This window comes from Monodelphis domestica, chromosome 6 (assembly GCF_027887165.1).
Source record: "Monodelphis domestica isolate mMonDom1 chromosome 6, mMonDom1.pri, whole genome shotgun sequence".
Lineage (NCBI taxonomy): Eukaryota > Metazoa > Chordata > Mammalia > Didelphimorphia > Didelphidae > Monodelphis > Monodelphis domestica.
Window position 1 is genome coordinate 168,617,092 of NC_077232.1, and position 24,121 is coordinate 168,641,212.

Genomic DNA, 24,121 nt, shown 5'->3' on the forward strand with positions numbered 1-24,121 from the left:
AGTGCTATAAATCAGCAAGTCATTTATTGTTTTTTTTTGTCTCAACTTAAGAAAGTGATGGATGAATTTTTAATAATGCAAATTAAATTTAAAAGTGTAGTGTGGAGACATCTTTTTTATATGGAGAGCCAGTTGTTAAAATTTTATCAGCATATGCCTAATCATACCCATGTACATATTCGATCATTTTTCTCTATTAGAATATAAGCAACTTGAGGACAGAGACTCATTTTCATTTTTACTTTTGTGGTCCCAATGCTCACCATAATGTCCTGAATAAAATAATTGCTTAATAATTGCTTCTTGCATTAATTTGAAATTCCTATCCAAAAAACCCGCAATTATTTAAGATATATATGTATGTATATATACCAACTTTTAACTAAAATGATGACAATTAATTGAAGAAAGAAAGATTCTTTTTAATAAAATGTCTTCTGTGTATGCTGCCTGTATTCTGTGACTGGAAACACAATTAACCTGCAAGTAAAGTAAAACACAATTGATAGGGTTTTGAATTATCTAATGAATTTGTACTGTGTAGACCACTGACTCCAATCATAGCAATCTCCTCCCTCATTTCTTTCCTTTTCCTAATGTCCATACAAATTTCCTACCTTGGACTTGCATTCTCCAAATACCCTCCAATCTTTCTAATCCATAAATACCCATGTCATCTGTGTGCTAGGTGAACTTTGCTTCAATACCTGTGAGTGCTGAGTTTTCTCTACAGTTTAAAGAAACAATACCATGTCAAAGAAAACAAATTTATGAAAGAGAATTATATCAAGGATAGCAAATAGCTTGGTGTAGCTAAACAGGAATTAAAATGTTCATTAACTCATCACAGCTGAAATTTATGTAGTCTTTATGGATTATAAAGTGCTTTACTTCAATCATCTCCTTTTACTCTTACCATTACCTTCTAAGGTAGGTGAGAAATACAGCCTACTAAGAGAAGACTAGTAGCTCCTGGAGCTTGTGGAAGGCTTATTCAGCCCTCTTGAAGACTACTTTCTGCCTTTTGTGTCCATCTGCCATCCAACTTTCACCTGTGGCTCCAAAACACTGTAGTGTGCACAACAGCCAGATGCTTGTAATTATCTCAGCAGTGTCAGTCAGTTAGGGGGGCTGCCTACCTCTGGCATGTGCAGACTTCCTCTTGTGGAAGGGGTGAATGAGAACAATTTGTTCCAATGGCCTTGTAGGAAGTAGAAGCAGGATCTATGGAATGATTAGAGCTTAGTTAGACATCAGAGAAGCCAACATTATCCACTGCATATTGGACCAAGGCCAGTCTTGATTTCTATCGGGCCATTGGACTTGGATGACTCTGGAAAAGAGAATAAGACTGATGACATTGTGCAACTCTGCCTCACTTAACTCCAATTTATACACAAGTAAAAATGACTTCACCCTAGTGATATCATTTTGGTCCTCTTCAAGAATGAAGGACAACAACTAGCCATCAATAAGAAAGGTATTTGAGGTGGCATTATCCACATTTTTAGATGGCAAAACCAGCTCAGGGAACTTAAGGAACTTGACCATGACCACACAGCCAATAAATTGAAAGTAGAACTCCACCCCAGTTTTGGTTTGGTTTTTCTAATCCAAGTTCAATTCTTTTCCCTCTACATAACTGACATTGTTCTTCACTTCATTTCCTCCATCAATTTTTCTCTAGTATAACCAATATGTGTCTTCCTTCACAGCATGATGGACATGGAAATAGGTATTGCATGATAAAATTTGTACAACCTATATCATATTGCCCACTGCCATGGGGAAGGGGAGAAGGGAAAGAAGAAGGAAGAGAATGTAGATAACAAAACATCACAAAGGGATTATTGCAAGTTTTATTGACAAGTAATCTTTCTGGGCAAAGGTTTCTGGGAGGAGCTTAGTATTGAAAAACCAGTGCAAGAAGGAGAGAGCTCTGTTTCCCCCCCCCCCCACCCCTGGAGAAGACTCTTAAACTAACTATCTCTTTGGATTTGCTTTCTGGCTGCTCTCATGTCTCTGGTCCATCTCTAACAAGCCTCAGGTTGGAGGCCATCTACAACAGAGGACTAGATTTTTACCTAAAGTTAGAAAGGCTGAAACCTAGTAATCTTTCTTTATTAATAAATGTTTATAAATCTACTAATAATCCTCATGATTATTTTTTACTTAGAATAGGATGAAATCAACTATAACTCTCACTTCACTTTATTTTCTATACCATTGGCTGCTAAGAATGATCATGCCCAGTGTTGGATACCCTCCATACCTTGCTTTCCAGGTTCTTTTCAGGTATTGACTTCTCTCCCTGATTAGAGTATAGGGTAATGACTGATATGCATTTATGTTTTTCTTATAGCTTAGCACAGTGGGCAACAATAAATCCTTATTAAATATTTGCTTCCTCTGACATCATTCCTTAAACATTCCTTAAACAATTTCTTACACAGTCTGTCTTTTAAAAATGCTAAGACATATTTCCTGGGCATGATAGCTTGTTACTTTGCCAACCCATCGCCATTTACTACCTATTCTATAAATTGAATCTTCCAGCCTACAAGGGAAAAGGATTCAGAACATAGCATGAATAAGTATTGATTCAGGGAAGGAGAAGCTCCAGTAGGTAAAAGAAGAGCAACACAGCACCAGGTTCCTTGGAAGGATACCCAGAAGTCAATCAGTCACCAAGAATTTCTTGAGGAGTAATGATGTGCCAAATGTTAGTACTACCAAGATAAAAGTATAACAATTCTTGTTCTTGAGGAAGTCATATTCTTTTGGGGAAGACAACATGTATACATACAGATTTTTAAATATATTTATATAAAATAGCTGATATTTAGGAAAAAGGCACAAGCATCCAGGGAGTGGAGTAGATTAGGAAAGCCTTCATGTAAAAAGTGGCACTTGAACTCCATCTTGAGCAAAACTTGGAATTCTAAAAAATTCTAAGAGGCACAGATGAGAAAATGGGGAGTCAATGAGCTAGGAAATTATGTACTTAGTATTTTGAATAATATGAATGTCAGTTTGGACCATAGAGTGTATCCTGAAAGAAAGATGATGAAACTTAAAATGAAGGTGCTGGAGAAAGAGAAAATCTTCGTTTATATCACAACTTTTCCTAGGACAAACATGCCTATGGAAAGATGGGAAATTATGCCAGAATGAGAGGCAAGTACCTTTTGTAAACTCCATAGTTCAGCTTAACAAAAAAAAAGGGGGGGGGGATGCTCAGTTTGTGGCAGCCACAGAAGTGATTTTTTTTTCCACTGGTCTGTTTCCTGATTACCTGTGGAATGAATACAAAAAAGTTCTTCATGGCTCTTTCATTTTCCAGCAAAGGAAATTTCACTCCAAACTGAAATTACTGTGCCTTAATCTCCTGTAAATCACCCCCAAGGGGCACAACATTCTTTCAAGGCTACTCTCTGTCTTCTGCAATGGCTATTGGGTCCTGAGGAATAGGAATCAAGGAGACAGTTTCTTTGGGGTTCTGTTTTGGAGTGGACTTTTTCTGTGCTAGGCCATCTGAAGAGGATAGGTAAATGAAGCAATTCTATTCTTTGGTAATAGCTTCTCCCCTTCCACCACCTTACCCCATGTCATAGGAGCCAGTTCCTCCAATCACAAATATTTCTTTGAGCTCCTAAGAAATGTAGGAGAGGCAGGAATATGCATTATGCACAAGCAAGCATACACATACACAAACAAAATTAGACTACAAATTAAAATGTGTTGTGAGAATTTTATGTACACTAAATAGACAAATTTAATCATGTTATTCCTTTCCACAAAAGGAAGCCTAGTCTATTTGGCTCAAAATATTTCCTCACTAATTCCTGATGAGCTTGTAGTAAAGAGTATACCATGAGAGGGTAGCAGCTGAACTGAGCCTTGAAGGAAAGTATGTATTCTAAGAACTTAGAGGAGGGAGGGTTGGAGAGGATAAGTCTATACATAGTATAGTTCAAGGTAGGGGAAAAGAAATATGGTATTAGCTGGAATGTCAAATAGCAAATTGAAAAGTTTGTAAAATAATGATAGTAAGATATTTTCTGCCTTTTTTTAAACCCTTACCTTCTGTCTTGGAGTCAATACTGTGTATTGGCCCCAAGGCAGAAGAGTGGTAAGGGCTAGGCAATGGGGGTCAAGTGACTTACCCAGGGTCACACAGCTGGGAAGTGTCTGAGTCCAAATTTGAACCTAGGACCTCCCATCTCTAGGCCTGGCTCTCAATCCACTGAGCTCCCCAGCTGCCCCCTATTTTCTCCCTTTTTGAGAGCATTGTCAAACTAAATAACAGAAATGTTTTTTTTTAATCATTTAAATTTTTTTAATGACTTTTAAATGAAAAATCATTAAAATTAATGTTTCTATATTTGAATACTATACTGAAAAAAATCATATACTGGTAGTGGGGATAAGAAAGGAAGAAGTAAGATCACTTAGAAGAAATTTAGGCTTAGATGCAATTCAAGTGGGAAGAGCTGACCTATATCAAAATATGCTATTTGCTTCTTGTTGCTCACAAGAAAGGTTCAGTGTGCATATCTCATCTTGGTGATGCCCACCCTCTGACAAATGTACACCTATTCTGACTTTTTCTTCACACCTTCATAAAATGCATATTGCAAACTTGGCCCGATATTTGGAAGTCAACTGATGGCAGTTATGTGACTTACTATTGTACCTTTCAGTCTGTGGAATCAACCCTAGAACAGAAAGCCCATTAGCAACCTGCCAGATCTTATTCTATGTTGTAAGTTCCAAAAATCTGAGCCTGGAAAAATGGTGGTGATGGTGGTAGTGGTAGTGAGGGTGGGGGAGGGGACATGTCACAAATACTGAAAAGTGCTTGTGTGTTTACTTCTCAAAAAATCAAGTTTCTCTCTCCAAACCATCTGCCATGTAATCAGATTCTGTGGTCATCCCAGACAGGCTCAGTCAAATGAAAGTACAGATGGTAGTTCATTACAAAATAACACGGGAGGCTCAGAATAGATGATACATTCGGTCATTTTCGCACATAAAGTCCCTGATTAAGTATGAAAAATGTGAACATTTGTTTATCTTGGAAAAACTGCTATTACTTGTCAGGCATGACCAATTAGGTATTTCTAAACTGTTACCCATATAATTAAGAAAAACAGCCATCTGTAAAGTCAGAAGTTTGCATTTCTCTTTTTTTTCTGATCCACATGTAAATGTAATTTCTCTAATCTGATTTACTTGAAAGACAGTTACCAGGCAGAACACAAGAGCAGATGATTGAAACAGGTCGATTTTATAATTTTCTTTAAAAAACAAAACAAAACAAAAACAAACAAACACAAAACCTTCCCTTCTCTAACTGTATATCACAGATGTTGTGGATAAAAAGGAAAGCAAATAGCTCCTAAACACTACAGGAAATGTTCTGGTGATAGTTATCTTTTTTGTAACCTCTAAACTGGATAGATCCAGTAATCTTCATTGTCCTTTGGCACTTAGTATAAAAAAAGTGGACACAATGTGTGTCAAAGAAATTAATTCCCTCCCCCTTCTGAGTAGCCTGACCTGTCCATCAACGTTCCTCACATAACACATTTACACCAGGTTTTGAGTCTATGAATGTCAATAAAAGTGAGGGGGTAGGTCCTTTTAGGACTTTTGACTTTTGAACAAAGAAATAGGAACAGAGCAGGCAGGTAAGGGGGAAAGAGGAAGGGACTGGCAGGTTGGGCAACTTGTGGTCAGGTTACTTAGAGGAATGATGAGATTTAAAACTTTGATTGTCTACCTTTCTAATAAACTTTATAAAATATATATCTGGGTATATTATTTTAATTCTTACAAATGTTTAGGAGCCCTTAAAGTTTAAATTCTAGCACAGATGCATGGCCTTATTTTTAGGCATCTATGTTTCAACAAATTTAATAGTCTTCCTTAGATATGGAGTCTATCAGTCAGCAATAGTCTTCCTTAGATATGGAGTCTATCAGTCAGCAAGTGGTTAGTCAGAAACTGCTATATTGTTGGATGGTGCTAGACACTTTCAGAGTGAGGCAATGTGGAGCAATGAATGAAAAAAAAACGCTTTTATACCCGAGGTCTTCATTTCAAATACTCCACCACTTGCCAAATGAGTACATACTTTGTACATCAGTTTCCTCATATATTATAAAATAAAGGATTTTGACTCTTCCTGTAAGTTCTCTTATGGTTCTAAATTTATAATCCTTTAATCAGATGAAAGTCAGAATGAAATGAAAATAATGCATGAAATGAAAATGTGAAATGAAATTAAAACAATTTTAGTAAATATTTACAAGTATTTTACAATGTACCTGACACTGAACTCTAAGCACTAGGGAGGAAAAGAAAGAAATAATCCCTGTCTTCCAGTATTTTGCCCATTTTAAAGTAAAGAGTTCAAAACCTGTCACTGATACTTATTAACTTATACTTTCCTCCCTTCTCCACATTCTACTATCAAAGGTAGAGGTGGCATCTCTACCCCTTCCCCAATTCAGCCTTTTCTCAGTAGTAAAAATAAACAAACAAACAAAAACAATCAAAACAAAGTATATTGGTCAATAATTAATTTATGCACATTGCTCTCCAGTTTTCCCAGCACTTTTTGTCCAAATAGTGAGTCACTCTCTCAGTCTTTGACTTTGTTAAATACTATGTACTGTATTAATTTTCTTCTATATGTTATGATTCTAATCTGTTTCATTAATTTACCTCCATTTTTTAGAGGGTCTATTTTCTTTAAGGTCAAGTATAATTAAGCCCATCTTTTTCTCACATTTTTTCATAAGAAATCTTCAGATCCTGGCCATTTTGTTCCTTCTGAGACATCTGTATAAAGGCATGCCTAATTTTAATGTATTTTACTTTATTGTGCTATCCAGATATTACATTTAAAAAAACAACAACAACTTAAAGATTTGAGGCAACCCTCTGCCAAGCAATTCTCTTGGCACCATTTTCCCAACAGCATATGCTCACATCATGACTCTGTGTCACATTTCAATAATTCTCTTAATATATGAACCTTTTCATTATTATAATATTCCTTATTGTGATCTGTGATCAATCATCTTTGATGTTACTGTCATTGTTTAGGGATTTCACAAACTATGCACACACAATATAACAAACTTCATTAAACGATTTATGTGTTCTGAATACTCCACCAACCAACTCTCCCTCCCCACCCTCCCCATCTCTCTCTCTCTCCTCAGACCTCCCTGTTCCCTGAGAGAGATGCAACAATATTAAAGAATGTTACATTAAAGTGGTTGATAAAACAGTGTCAGGGTTTGAGAGAATTGACTCCAGTTTTGAAAGAAGTTCTAATGAGGGTAAAATTCTATCAAATAGCATTGGAAGCTACAAAGCAATCTTTGGTGAAAAAGAGGTTCAATTGATACAGAAAATTTCATTGCCATCTTATTTTAAGAAATTTCCAAAGACATTCTAACTTTCAGCAACCATTACACTGATCAATCAGCAGCCATTAAGATGAAGGCAAGATTTGCTGAAGGCTCAGATAATAGTAAATATTTTAGTAATTATTTTAATTAAGGTATGTACATTAGAAATATATAAAACTATTTCACACTTAATATAGCATAGTATAAATACAATGTTTATATGTACTAGGAAACAAAAAAAGAAATCATGTGACTTGCTTTATTGTGATATTTATAGTAATCTGGAACTAAAACCTCAATATCTCTGAGTTGTACTAATTTTCCTAGTTCTATAAAGTAATTCTTTGTGATAATAATTAATTAATTAATTAAATTACATGGTATGATATTGGTTCTACCTACCCATGAGCATTAATAGTTTCTTCAATTATTTGTGTAAAAAGTATTTTATAGTCATATCCCTTCATTTGTGATTGCATCTTGATAGGTAGAATCTCAAATATTTCATACATACTGGTAGTATTTTGAATGGAATTAATTTTGATTTCCTAAATACAAAAATACTGAGTATTTAAAGAGGATTTACTTTATTTTAATTTTATTTATTTTAATTTATCACAAACCATCATGTCATTTGAAAATAGTGATGATTTTCTTGCCTCTATATTTTCCTTATTCTCTCAATATGTTTTTCTTATCATATCACTTTAGCTGTCATTGATATAATTTCCTAAAAAACTAATAGTGATAAAGAAGATTCTTTACAACCTGATTTTAATGTGTTCTAGTTCATTCTCTCATTACATACAATGTTAGCTCTTGGCTTTAGTTAGAAACAACTTAACCTTTTAAGGAATGTCTCATTTATTCCTATATTCTTCTTCCTGTATGTGTATGTAGGTGTTAACAGAAATAGGTTAACAGAAATTTTATTTTTTTTATTGATTTTAGCATTATTCTCCTTGTTGGTATGACCTATTACTTGCGTTTATTTTTAGTTAGATTCAAATGCCCTTTATTCATTTTTTTAAACCCTTACCTTCTTGGAAACATGTATTCCAATAATCAAATACTATGTATTGTTTCCAAGGCAGAAGAGTGGTAAGGGCTAGGCAGTGGGGGCTAAGTGACTTGCCCAGGGTCACATAGCTAAGTAGTGTTTTGATTTGATTTAAATCTAGGACATACACACAGCAGAAGAGAGTATGTAAAAGTAAATGACAATGGAAAGGCGAGTTCACAATATAAACTTTCAAAATAAAAAAAAAGTTCACAAAAAACCTTTCAAAAAAATGTTTGTTCATCATAATTAAGCAAATTTCAATCAGAATCATATAATCATAATTTAATAATAGTTTCTACTTTTTTACATTATATGTATGTAATGAGTATCTTTGAATTGAACGTATGATTGGTTATGTAGAGCATTCTTTTTAACTTGTTACAAATGAGCATTATATCAATAGATAGGGATAAATTAACAATTAACTAGTTTAAAAATTGTACAGGCATACCCTTTAATCTAGCAATGTGACTATTAGGTCTCCATACCAATCAAATCCCCCTCCCAAAAGAAAAAACTCTAATTATGCAATAATATTTAGTCAAGATCTTTTTGTGGTAGCAAAGAATTGGAAATTGAGGGATTGTCTATCAATTGGGCAATGGCTGACCAAGCTGTAGCATATGAATGTGATGGAATACCATTGTACTATAAGAAATGTCTGGCAAGATGATTTTAGAAGAATCTGGAAAGACTTACTTGAACTAATGCAAAGTGAAGGGAGCAGAACCAGAAGAACACTGTACACAGTGGCAGACAATATTTTTCAATACATAGCTTTGAATGACCTATTTATTCTCAGCAATGTAGTAACCTATGACTATCCCAGAGACTCATGAGGAAAAATGTCATTTGTCCTCCAAGAAAGAACTGATGGAGTATCAATCCAGACCAAAACATGTTCTATTTCACCTTTTCTTCTTCTTCTTGTTTTTGATATCTATTCCAAACAATGAATAATATGGAAAATATTTTATATGATTACATTTGTAAAATCTCTATTGGATTGTTTACTCTTTCAGTTTGAGGTTGGTTTTGATAGTGCTTTCTCTGTCTTCAAATTTATGAAAGATTTGTGATTATGAATTATTTTTTAAAATATTCTAAATGAGAATTGCAGACAATAGAATCACTTCCTATAGCATAGTGATATAAATTACATCCAAGGAACCTCATTGTACAGGGAAATCACAATAACATCTATGCCTGCCCAAAATGTTGACAAAATAGCCTTTGCGACACATTTGGTCTAAATTCAGTCTACTGATTGTTTTTGCACTGCTTGGTGAGCTAAGAATGTTATTTCTTTCATTTTTAAATCCAATAAAAGTTTATTATACTCTTAGAACACTGATTATAGACTGATAGAGTTTGACAGATGAAATAGAATTGACCCAAGAGCTATAATTTGCCAAACTCTCATTCAAAGTACACTCTTTTTTTCATTTAAAATTGTGATAAAAGTATGAAGTATCATTATAAAATAGAAAAACTAATAGAAGTCACATGCATTATGATTTGTAATAAAAAGAAGTAGTCTTAAAAGATATATTTCTTTTCCACAAACTATAATTTATTCCTCAAATATTACTGATATGTTTAGCATTTTGTCCATGATTTAGCAACTACAGAATGAAAATTTATGAATAAAATATTCCTCCACTTGCTGTTAAACAACTATGAAATCAAGAGGGAACCTAGATGTGTGCTATGCACCCATGACATCTTTTGGAACTCTTAAAGAGAATTTATTTGCAAAAGATTGTCAAGAAGAGATAGTACCAAATATCTCAATAGATCTGTATCAAAGAATATCAATAATTTTCAAAAGAAAAATTGTGATCAATCATATGAAAATAATTCTCCAGATCATTAATAGTAATAAAAAGTAATAATCTTGAGGCTTTACTTCATATTCTTCACACTGGGGAAGTAAATAAAAAAATAAGGAAATAGTCAATAGTAGTGGAGTTGTAGGAATAAATATAATGCATTGTTGATTGAGCTGTAAATTAGTTAAAAATTCCAGACAACAGTTTGGTATTATACCTTATTACTGTAAAAGTTGGGAAGAGTGATTGTACTGTTCATATGGTTTTACCTAAGGATCTCACTGCTGGGATCCAAAAAGGGCAAGGAAAATCAAACAGCATTTATTAAGAACTTACTATGTGCCAAGAACTATGTTAAATGCTAGAGTTACAAAGAGGGGGGAAAGGTCACTCTTTAGCCTCAAGGAGCTTATATGGAGCTTATATTCTAAAGAGGAAGACAAAATCAAAACAATTATATATATATATATATATATATATATATTATATATATATAATATATATGATATATACAAGGTAAATTGGAAACAATTTCAGGGAAGGAATTAGCAATGAGGGAGCCTAGGAAAGGTTTCTTGCAGAATGTTGAATTTGAGCTGAGAAACTTGTAAGAAGCCAAGAGTAAAAGTCAAGGAAGGAGAGCATTCCTCGTGGTGCATGTATAGTCAAAAGACCCAGACTTGGGAAATGGAGTTTTATGTCAGAGGACATAAAACCTAGATACCTAGATATCTAGATGCCTAGATACCAGTGTTGCTTCGCTGCTGAGTATGAAGAGAAAAATTAAATATAATTGAAGAGTTAGAAAGAGATGAGAATGTGAAGGGCTTTAAAACCAAAAAGCAGGTATTATATTTCCTAGAGATAATATGAACTCACTAGAGTTTATTGAATAAGGGAGGGACATTATAAAACCTTTAGGAAGATCACTTTGGCAGCTAAGTGGAGGATGGATTGGAGTGCAGAGAGACTAGAGGCAAGAAGTTCAAACAGGAGGCTGTGATGATCCAGAGGTAAGATTTGGACCAGGGTGATGGCTATAAGAGTGAAGAGAAGGAAATATGTAAGGGAAATGTTGTGAAGGAAGTTTTTATAGGATTTAACAACATGTTTGATTTGTGGGATTTGTGGGATGAGTGAGAAGTCATTGATGACACCTAGGTTGTGAACCTCAGTGACTCAAGATGACTGTGCCCTTGCCATAAATAGGGAATTGTTGAAGAAAAAAGAGTTTGGGAAGAAAGACAATGGGTTTGGTTTTGGAAATACCAAATTTTAAGATGTCTCCATAACATAAAGTTCAATATGTCCATGGGACAACTGAAGATGCAGGAGAGAGGTTAATGATGAATAAATAAATATGATATTCATATTTATAGAAATCATATTTGAACTCATTGGAACTTGAGATCATCAAGAAAGGAAGAAGAGCAGAGGGTACAGCACAGAGATTTGGGTACAACCTTAGTGACCTGGATAAGGATCAGCAAAGGAGACTGATAAGGAATGATCAGATAGGTAGAACAACTGGAAGAGAGAGGTGTCAAAACAAAGCTCCTTAAGGGTAGAGAGTATCAAGGAATGAATGGATAGATGGGTGAAAGAATGGATGAATAAAGCTTGAATGAAACATTCATTATGGATTAATTGTTTATTGTGCATAAAGCAATGTTCTAGTTCCAGGGATACAATTAGAAAATTTAGATGATTCTCTTTGCTCTTAAAAAGATTACTTTCTAATGAGGGAGACAAAATATATGAAAGATTTCAACTGCAAGTTGGATGGAAAAGTATCACTACAGCTAGCATACTGTTTCACACAAAATAAGCTATTATTCATTCATCTATTTTTTCATACTCACTAATGATGATTGTTCCAAGAATCTTTGTTCTCTTCTCCCTCTCTTGTTGATCTCAAGTTCTCAAGGGCTCCAAAATCATTTCTACACAGATGAGTCTCTTACAAGAAAGGTTTAGCTTTGCCCTGGGGATAAGTTCATAATTAGTTGATGGAAAACAAAAGTCGTCAATTAAATGCAGTTTTAGAAACATGTTAGTGTAAGAACAAATACTATGAGAGAATCACATTTTTTTAAAAAAGCTTAACAACTCAGCAGATATTTTAACATCAAAATAAATATTTTTCATTCAATAAGTAAGCATTTCTTAAGTGTCTATTAGGTACAAGGCATTGTGCTTGGTTTTTAGGTATTTATTTGTTTTATTTATTTTAGGTACCTTATTTGTTAGGTATCTTTTAATATCTGTTTGTTCTCTTTTTGAATATTTGAATATTGAATATTTCATTCAGGAAATCAAAGTACATATATATGTATATATATGTATATATATATATATATATATATATATAAAGAACAAAGAAACAGTATGACATTTTCAGTATATCTCAAATAATTCCAATTAAATTCTTTGTGTGACTATTGGCATGTTTTCCAAGTGAAAGTTATGAACTACAAATATTTCATTTTCATTCTATTATATTTGCAATCTCTTAAACTGCTCTTCAGTATAGTCTAGTTAAATGGGTTATTAAACAATGATATTTAATCAAGAAAAGGGGATGCTATCCAAGGAAAAGTTATCAATTAAGATTATATATAATTGATTTTTTCTTTGAAAAACTCACCTCATTTTACAATAGGTATGAGAAGCATTTCCCTGAAATCCTACACCAAAGCTATATTGTGGAGTTCTCAAAGGCCAGAGAAGTAGGGTCCCCAAATTTTTAAAAGTCCTAAAAAGTTAGAAAGGCTTCTAGTGTGTCCCTAGCAATGAACTCTGTGCTCATAATCACAGTCTTAATCTCATTAAATTTGGTAATTCTCATAATTCATGGTGTGGACACACTCATGGTAATAGGGTCAAGATCTGAATCTGTGAAGGGAAAGTGGGCATATGCATGAGACTGAGTCTTTGACATATTAAGACATTAATGAGATGAGTTATTACATCAGTGCTTTTAATTGGCTAACATTATAACTGATTTTACAAATTTATATAAGAATTAAGTGATTTCTCTCAGGTTTAATAGGTCACAGAGGTAGGAAAAATATCTCTGGTCACTGTCTTTAGGAGAACACATTAACCTCCTTCTGGTTCTTTCTTATGGTTTGGTGCATTTTATACTCACACTTCACTATAGCATTGAAGGATATTTTGCAAAATGCACACTTTTATTCATGAAAGCCAGCTTCGGCAAAACAACGCAGAGATATGGTATTTTGAGAAATATTGCTCACAATGCAAAATGGTAATGACACAGAAGGGGCCATGTATAATGTTAACATGCATTATTTTCCCTCCATGTTAGCTTGTCAGATAGCAAGGAGAATTTGGCATGAGTTTTGAGCAAGGGGAGAGTAATTTTCCTTTGATAGTTGAAGAATGGAAATAATCGACATTACTAGGTAATTTGAGTAAAACGTCTCTCAGGGCAGTTTTTACATTAAAACTCCTCCATAATGCCATGCTCATCAGGTCAGATTGACGATGCTTCATAAAATAGCTAATTAGTAAAGGAAGAGGTTAATAGAAGAAAGGCAAATGTGAATTTGCTGACGACCTGGGACAAGCTGATGAGTAAGTGAGAAGTGAGCCTGTGTTGGGAAAATAGGAGGCAACAGCAGCCCTCTCACAGCATTGGGGAAATTAAGTCTGGTAAAACTTGCTAAACCAACAGGAATTAACTTAGTGAGAGCTCTTCCAGCCTGTCAAGGGAAACCTTGATGACAAAATGGTGACTGAATGGAATAGATGGCAAGTTCAGTGTAAGTACCCAGTGAAACAAGGGCAGCCAAAGAAGCCTAAAAAAAGCTACCTGAATTAAGAGAAGTATAGTGTCCAGAGTAAGGGAGGAAGTACATATCACTTGCCTTAATTAAACATCATCTGGAATTTGGTCTTCAGTTTCTGCTACCACCTTTTAAGAAAACTGATAAATTAGAGAGAATGATCCAGGACAAAGGGAGAGTGTAGAGGATATTTATGAAGCCAGGATAATGATGGGCTATCATTTGCAGAAATTGAACTATTTAATAAGAGAAGATACAAGGGCATGTTGGTACAGATTTCAGGTATCTGAAGGGCTATCCAGAATAACAGAAATTAGATTCATTCAACTTGGACTAGCTGTATAAACCTAGACAATTCATTAAATATTTCTTACTCAGTTTCCTCATTTCTTCAATGGTAATATTAGCATTCACTTTTCCAAGGTCTTTGTAAGAAACAAATGAGAGAATCTGTATAAAGTACTTTACAAATTTCAGAAGCCTATATGTGAGTGATAGTTACAACAATGATAACAAGGATAAATATGACTATTAACATAACTAATACTAGGTTGAAGAGGACTTCACTAGAAACTAGTTGCTGGAGAGAGCAGAACTAAGAGTAATGACTAGACATTTCAAAGAGGAAATATTAGCTTTATGTGAATTTTATAAAAACACAGGACTTCTGAAGAAACTAGAGCTATATAAAGTAGACATTGCCCCAAAAGTAGTAGGTTCCCCTTCACTGGAAGGCTTCTTGTAAAGGTTGGATGACCCTTTATCTGGAAAGCAAGGGGAAATTCTTGTTCTGCTACTGGACTAGAACGTCTTTGTTATCCCTCTTCATTCCTAGATGCCATGATTGTATGATTTGTAGTTCTAAATCAAATAGGCATTATCTTGTAGTATAATTTTTTTAAGTTGATGGAATTAGTTCTTTACACATTATTTTCTTTCATTCATGCCTACATTTCTCTTTTTTCCATATGGGTGATCTTTCTTTCATAATTATCCTGATTTTCTTGTACTGCTCTTGTTTTTTCTTCTAATTTTTTCTCAATCTCTCTCATTTTTTAAAGCTTGTACAAAAAGCTCTTTTTGATCTTAAAACCACTTATTACATCTCTTTGCTACTTTTGAAATAGGTGTTTTTACTACATTGTCCTCTGAGTTTCTTTTTCCCCTTAATAGCTATCAGTAGTTAGGTTCTTTCTCCTTTGCTTGCTCATTTTTATTTTTTTTTATTTTACCAGTAAACCTAATAGATTTAATTATTGGCTTTTTTCTAGCCTCCCAGGATTCCTAGTGTGTTGTGGCATATTACCTCAGGTTTCAGGATTTTTTTGCCTTTGCTTTTACCTGGGTTCTTCTTGCCCATGTACTTTAATCCACAACTGTATAATGGCAGTTCTAAAGAGACCTGCCCCAGGGCAAGCAAATTATCTTCTTTCAAATCCTTTTGACTACCTGGCTGATCTCTTTACCTTCCAAGGGCTATCTGAATATGGGATTAACTCTCCCTTGCCTACCTTTAGGTTTAATCACCAGAAGCATATACACCCCCAGTTTATGTTTAAGTGAGGGGAGGGCCATAACCCACATGCTAAAATGGGTGACAACTCAAAAAAGACTGTGCCCCCTTGGCGGTCCCAAGAAAATTTATAAACTACAATTGGTCCATGTAAAGTGGAAGGAAGGCACAGGAAGTGACACAAAGAAGGGTCTTTAAAAGTAGTTGCAACTTCCTATGACCACCTCTTTCTCCTTGGAACTTGGCCTTGGAGGAACTCCAGTTTGAGACCTTGGTCTGCTTCTGGTAAGACTGCTCATGGATCTTCACCCCTTGGACTTTGGATTGGTGAGTGGAAAAAGCTGATTTTCCTTTCCTGATTGCCAGAAAGATTAATACCAGATAGGCCAAGTGGGTAATTTAACTCTGGACCCTCTGGCTGGGCTTCTGGAGCACTGCCATAGCAAAGCAAGGTGTTGGAGCAAATATCTAGCTCATTAAGCTAGATTTCTTACTTTACCCTCTTTCTCATTTCTCAACCTTACATTTACCCTCTATTTTTTAAATAAATACTGCTAAAATGTCATTTTACTCGAGATATATTAATTTCAGGATCCACATTTCTCTTATATTTAGTCCAACCTTAATTTTTAACCCTAACAGCTGAGAGCATTAGAAGTCACTGGCTGATTCAGTCATCCCCAAACCTTGTTGCTACACTGAGCTCCATTCTTACCCAAGTGAAACAGATCTTTCCTGTGAACTAAATAATAATTAGATAGAAGTATTGGAATGAAAGCTTCTCTTCTGAAAATTCATTGGAAACATCATTGGAACTATCTCATCAAGGACTGATATTTGTTTCTTTCTGTTTCCCTAATTTAATTTCTTTTGAAAGAACTCTATGTTTTGATAGTTTTTTATTCCATAAGGTTTTGAGCCATGTTTTCAAATTGGTATTAGTTATCAAATTTTTGTGAATCAATGCTATGTCCAGGTGATCACTGGTAATCATTTTGTCCATAATAATGTTGTAGTGACTGGAATTTTAAACAATAAACTAAATTGGTTCATTTCTCTGAGTATTACACTTTATTAATAGGGGCATACATGCAATATTGTCTTATAAAGGACTGGTCAATAATATATAATTGTGCAGAGAAACTACAAACAGGAAGCTAACATAAAATCTTATAACAAGTTTTATTTTCCTTCTGATTGGTCCAATAATATGCTTTTTGGAACTCCCATGACAGTTTGGATTGGTGAATATTTTATAAGAAGAAATCGATGTAGAGATCTCAACTCTTTCCCCATTATTTCATTGGAGGGAAAGAAAGGACTCTTACTCATGTGAATAGAACATTATAGGTTCACTAGAGAAATGTGATTTGGCCCACCCATCTCTGGTACTTTAAGAAATGGAAAGTCAGCTAGTTTATGAAACACAGATTCCTCTAGAAGTCTTTGTCTAGAAAAAATATATGTCATCTCTATCGAATTTTTACCAGCTATTTTCCCCTATTGTAGACCAGGTCACCTCAAATCTAGATGATATGTGATATGTCTAGCAAGGACAAAAGGGTATGTGCTTGACGAATGCTTTGGGGAAAAAGAGTAGAAGTCTTCACCCTGCCTTTATAAAAGACAAGGATCTGCATGCAATTAAATTTCTTCTGGCCGGGGAGTAATTATCTTAACTTGAGAATTGAACTGCTTGATATTCAGAAAAAAATAAATGGATTCTCATAGAAGTATTGCTAATAAATAATAAATTCAACATTAATTTTCCTCAATATTCACATTCTAGGAAAATTCATTCATTGAAGTCTCTTTGATATCTTGGAGTTTGTATTCATCTGTCATCAGTTAATGGGAAAATAGAGTTTCTGATATATAATTTTTGTTACTTGGTCATATTTTTAGAAAGATTCAGGAAGTGCTCAGTTTTAGCAAGCAAAGTTTCTAAATTACAAAAGTTCTACTGCATCTTTGGGATATTAGCTTCAATGTATAAATCTAAGTTCTATAAAATGATTTTTTTATGATTTCTGAGCTCATAACATATTTATGAAACATCATTTCAATAAACAAATCTACTTTATTTCAGCCATATAGTCCACATTTCTATTAAATATATTATATGTTGAATTCATGTGGATATTGTCCATGTAAGGATTTTTTATTCCAGTTTTGGAACTTGGTCATCACATAGATAATATCAAAAACTGTTTTGAAATATATCTATCAGTCAGTTTTACATACTGATGTTGGTAGGTAAATAAGGAATTAGTTTATTGAGAAATCTGAACTTCTTTTACTTTTAAGTCTTTATTCTATATTGCTATCATTATGATCATCATCATCACTTTTCTGCCTTTATTTCATATCAATATCATTATTGTTGTCATTAGCAACAGTTGTTATATTTTATTCTCTTCTTTAACATGAGAGTTGATAAACATAACTAGAACCAATTGCTATCCTACTATAATTTTTTATAGTCAATATTCTATGAACTATTACTCAGATGGATAAAAAAAGTTCCTTTTTGTAGTTGAATGATATATTATAATTATAATAAGTAGGTGGTAAACTCATCCTCTTTAAGTCTCACTGGGACTACCTTCAATATAAATTTAGTAACAGAAAGAAAAAAGTGATTTTAATGTCATATTATTGCTATATGATGATCATAATAAGGGATCTATACTTTGAAAGCTTTCCAGTTCATAATGATAATGCTTATGATTGTGGTGGTACTAATAGTAACAATTACTATCATAATTTTTCATTTCATTCTCATCTTTATTTTCTCATCCATACAGAAACAAACAATCCTGAGAGAAATATCAAGACTTTGAAAGGTAAATTTCACATAACTTACAAATTATGAATATTTGGTAAGGCTATACATTAAAATGATAATTTTTAAATATTTATGGGTGAATGTGCTCCTTGTGATTTGGGGCAAGAGTTTCATCTATATTAATCCTCTAGTTTCAATACAATTGTTTATTGTTGAATACTTTAAAATATTTTGAAGTGCAGGGTTATATCTTCTTAGTTTATGATAACAGAAAATAGATCATTTATAATTTTAGCCCTTGATCAGTGCTAAAATTTTTTACCTTTAAGTGATAGATTGCACACTGTATGGATTGATATTCAAATTCCTTAAGAATAGAACTTGTTATTGTTAATAGAAATGTTTCCTTTCTCATTTCCCAAACTGTGCAAGGTTATCTTATCTCCATTTTCATCATAGGCTGAGGACAAAAGATAAATGGTATAAAGATTAATATTATTATTCAATACTCCAAGTATTATATTTAATAATATTTATTAAATGTTTAACTTGAAACAAGGGAAAGTAAAAAAGGCTAGAGCAAACCAAGAGAGCTTCACCCCACCTCCAAGTGGAATAGAGTGGGTGTGGTGGGAGAGAAACTAAACTAAAAACGCCAAATTAATGACACATGTACACAAAAAGGGAAAGGGGGAATGTTGGAAATGTAGTCCAGAGATTCTAATTAATTCACTCCCCCATGACTCTTTGGGAGACCAGTCTCCCCAGTGGATTATGAAAACATAACTAACCTATAACTTGAACTAGAGGTATATACAAATATTACAGTTTTAAAAGGGAAATTATAATAATTTGGGGATAAGAGGAAAATAAAGGAGAAAAGGAACAAAACCAATAATAGGTGCATTGACAAAAAAAAACAATTTAGTGCAGACCCCTTTGGCATAAGAGTATATATTCAAAACAAGTGCATTCAACCCCCCCAAAGTTCAAATTCACTATATCTCAAAGTTTACTCTGGATCTTCTAGTACAGCAGGTGATCTCTGCAGGCATTTTCATGGCGTCTTCTCCAAAAGGTTCACCTTCTGGATTCTGGGAGGTAGTCTCTTGTTCTAAATTAGGCTCAAATCCAAATCAGAGTTCAGAACAATAATATAGTCCCCCCTGAGGAACATCATAATACAATGGTCACTGGCTACCAAAAATAATACCAGGGATAATATTTTTTTAACTTTAAAAAAATTCTATTTTATATGTAGTATCTCAGGGGTCCTGTGAAAGATATTCTCTAGCCATTATTGTTATGAGTTAGAAGTTGAGCAATTGGAGGCTTAGAGGAAGTAAATGACTATTTGCCCATGGTCACATAACTAGTAAGCTTCAGAGGCAAGATTTGAATCGGCATCTCTCTTGACACAAAAGTTTCACAGTGTATTATATGTGCTATATCACTTCTAGTTTGAATGTATAAATCTTGCTTTCTCTACAAAATTCATAGCATGATTTTGGTTCCCATCACCTCAAAATACAACTAAACTGGTTATGAAAAAAAACATAAAGGTGAGAAACTAGTTGGGCCTTATTGCTGATTTATATTCTTTCCTCTTAAGGATAATATAGACCAAAGAGAAAGTTTCCCTTAGTAAAAATGAAACAAGTGTGATCGACATAGTCAATTGTCTTCTGTGAATCTAGAGGGAAAGTAGCATAAGCAATTGCTTTTCACGCCTGTCTTCTACCATTATCTAAAACCACATCAGATGAGATGTCATATGGAAAGTATGTAGCTTTGAGGAAGATGATCAGGAAGTCCATTATGAAACTGAGAGAGCTCATAGTCAGAGTGGATTGATGTCATTTACTAATTGAAAATGATCAAATTTTTGCATCTATCATTGATATCTGTGAGAGTGACATATTTAAGCAGACAAGTTTTTTAAGATAAAAATAACCACAGAGCTTGAGTTTTTAGAAAATATTTTCCATATTAAGTGATGGCAATGGTATTTGTCTGTCATTGTTCATTTTGAGAGCTAGAAATCTGTGTGTGTGTGTGTGTGTGTGTGTGTGTGTGTGTGTGTGAGTGTGTGTGTGTGTCTCCATGTCTTCTCCTTTGTGCTGAGTCTGAGCAAACAGCACACTGGCAGGAAACTATTATGTTATTTATTATAAAATTTTCCAGTTTGCACTTATCTTGGTATTTCCTGCACTAAATACCCCTTTCCCCTCTCCTTCAGTAATTAAATCCAATTCATTCAAATATTCTATAGCTTTGGAAATTTGCATAAGGGATAAACATCACACATCCTGGATATAGAATGTTTCTTTGCTTATATATCGTTATCTATTTCAAAATGGAACTTGGAAAGGTAACTAAGATTTTTAAATGAAGCAGGGTAGTTATACTTGCATATGTACACATGAGCACCAAACACAATAAATTGACATTCAAAACAGGCCATCAATTATATTACTCCCTATCTACAACCTTTTTTTTTCTCCTGCTCTTTCCTTTTTCTCTTTTCCTCCTCCTCCTTTGTCTTTTATTAATGTCTCATCTCTTAATTATATTTTTTCTTTTAAAAATATTTTTATTTTTAAGTTTTTACATTGTTAATATATTTAATACTTATTTTTGGACAATCCATATTCTCTTCTTCCCTTCTGCACCCCAACCTCTCTAAGACATGATATGATAAGTTGTACATGTGTTATCATATAATACATATTTTTATGTTCATCATTTTGTGAAAGAAGACATATATCATTTAGGCTAGAGAAAAGCTCATGGAGTAAATTAAATGAAGAATGGCATGTTTCAATGTGCATTCAGACTCCATTGGTTCTTCTTTTGGTGGTGGATAGCCTTTTTCTTCATGAGTCCCTTGGGACTGTTCTGGATCCTTGAATTATTGATGAGATAACTGTAAGGGGTAAATTTAGGGGTTATTGACTGAATGATTTATAATAGTGATCGCCAGGGATTAATTCAATCCCAATAAAAATATTCAAATCAGTTTGGGAATTTTATGGTGGTTTAATTACAATAGAGAAAAGGAATTAAGAAGAAGAGAGAGAAAGGGGTATAAGATTTCTCCAGCCTAGCCTAAGCCAAGGGAAGTTCAGAGAAATCAGCCACAAAGCCTCCTCAGAAGATTAAAACTAGCTCTGCTTCCAGCAACAAGGTCTACTCCAAGATGAGGGGCCTCCTAAGAGGATAGTGCTTTAGGAGGTAAAGGAAAAAGGAACTAATCTAACTACTCACCCAGGTCACTCAGGGGAGATGCCTCACCTAACCATGCTACCGAACTTCTCCAGTCCCTTATCAGCAAGCTGCAAATGCCAACCTCCAGGATGCCAAACGCCACACCAGCACTCCTCACTCTACCAAGAGAGACAAATGTCTCCACGAGTAAGAGTGAGAGTGAGAGTGAAAGCCACATTTCCACGAGAGAGGCCAGAGAGAGGAAGTGACAAGAAATATATAGACCATTCTTTACATCACTTCCTGCGTCTCACATGTACCAATGGTAGCCTAAGTTTGAATTAGGACAGCCCAGGGGGTCTGTCGGTTGTTTCTTATTTGTCACTTGCTAGCACATGTCTGGCATAGGCCATCCTACTCAACACTTAATCCTTAAGTAGGGGTGTATACATTCCTGGTTGCTAGACTAAGCAGGGTGGAGTAAATCTAAAATTTACAATCCCTCTGATGATGACTGGGGGACTAAACTCCCCAGTTGATCACTAAACATAATCATCCTGCATCTCTAAACTTTCTAACTGCAGGTGCATACATAATTTCACCTTCTCAGAGGAAACTATAATAGTTAGATAGAAGAGGAGAATAGAAGAGAGAAAGACAGCAAAACCAATGTTTGCTGGGTGCATTGACTAAAACCAATTAGGGGGCAGTCCTCTTTTGGCATAAGAGTATACATTCAAATAAATGTTCAATCAACCTTCCATTCAATCAACTACACCCAAAGTTTATTCTGGATCTCCTTGATGTAGTACAGGTTTTTCTGAAATCTTACTGCAAAAGTTCATTCTCTGGATTTCGGTGTTAGCAAGCTTCTTTCCTTGGAGATCTTTCTCAATACAAAATGTTAAATCTCGGATTTTTATTAAAATACAATCCTCCCTGAAATTGGTGTTGAGAAATGCCCAGTTCAGCTCAGGATGCAATGTTGAGTTATGGGGGCATATGAGTCAATTATTAAAAGAAGAGAAAAACAAAAACCTAAAACATGAAGAAAAAATGGAAGTTAAACTTTTGGGAGAAAGGGGAAAAAATTCAAAATCAGAATCAAAATATCAAAATTTATGTATATCAAATGGTGAGTAAACAAGAATAAATTCATAATAGGCCCTTGTGTTAGGGTCCAATAAATTTCTAACAGGCTCTTGTATTAGGGTGCAATTAAAGTAATTTCTATCCCACAAGTCTGTAGGACAGAATGCAGTAATATTTCATTTAATCATTTGCAGCCAAGACTACAGGAAGTTGCCATACTATAAGAAAGAAAAAGACTAGACTTTTTTGGGGGTGGGAAGTGTCAGTTCCTGTTCTGATTTTACCTTCATTCTCAGGGATATGGGGAGCCAGGATGATAGCCAAACTTCAGTACTTGTCTGTGAGTATTTTACAAAGAGTAGGGATACAAGGAATAAATCTCTTAAAATATAATATTATTGATATTTAATTTTAACATTTACATAAGTCGTAGTCATCTTACTTTATTGCTGTTACTTTTGTGCAATGTTCTAATGGTTCTTCTCACTTCACTTTGTATCATTTCATATGTCTTTCTAGGGTTTTGGGGGGTACTTTTAACAATAGTCTTGTTCAGTCCTTTATCTTTATTTTACAATTATTTCAAATTATTATTATGGTATTTTCCACTGAAGTAAAAAGAAAAGCATCAGAAAATAGAAAATGAAATCTACCCTCCCTTTCAAAGCAGATATAAGAATAGAGAATATGAGTAGTTACTTAGTTACTATAAAGCAGAATTTCATGGGGAACAACAGGAGGGACAGTCAATGAGTTGGGTCTGCATTTGAGGGTATTTTGTTTCCATTATTTTGTGCAATGTTAGGAGAATTCTTGGGATTACCTATCATTTTGTAAGAATCCCTTTCCCCCTTTTTTACCTTTCCCTCTTCTCTAACTTCCCCTTTCATTGTCAGTCTCATGTCATCATCCCTTTTTTCTTCTTATCTTTCCCTTTCTCATAATGACAAAAAATAGAAAGAAAAAAATTATAATTCAGCACTCAAATGGCAGACTCTAAGGAGTTTATTTTTTTTTACTTCATACTGCTGCTTGTCCAGATTAATTATACCTTATCCTTCCCCTGCCAAGGTCCCAAGATTTTTTACTTGTTATTTCAATCTGAAATTGAAGTGAACACAAAAGTAAAAAAATTTAAATTCAGTAGACTTATTTTGCATGGCAAATGCATTTATTCATCATATCTAACTTCTGAATCCCATAGACACTTTGGGAGAACATTCTTTTTTTTTCTTCTTCTTTTTTATTAGTCAATTTAGAACATTATTCCTTGGTTACAAGAATCATATTCTTTCCCTCTCTCCCCTCACCCCACCCTTACCACAGCCTATGTGCAATTTCACTGGGTATTACATGTTTCCTTAATTAGAACCTATTTCCATGTTGT

At 34.1% G+C, this 24,121-nt stretch overlaps 1 long non-coding RNA gene across 1 annotated transcript; it reads right to left on the bottom strand.

The window, feature by feature from the left end:
• Window positions 1–431: 431 nt before the first annotated feature.
• LOC130455250 (uncharacterized) lies at window positions 432–19,591 on the bottom strand. The gene is made up of 4 exons (XR_008913172.1): window positions 18,758–19,591; window positions 12,185–12,306; window positions 1,140–1,224; window positions 432–480 (listed from the first exon to the last, which is right to left on the bottom strand). It is a non-coding gene; the product is annotated as an uncharacterized LOC130455250 (long non-coding RNA).
• Window positions 19,592–24,121: the final 4,530 nt, after the last annotated feature.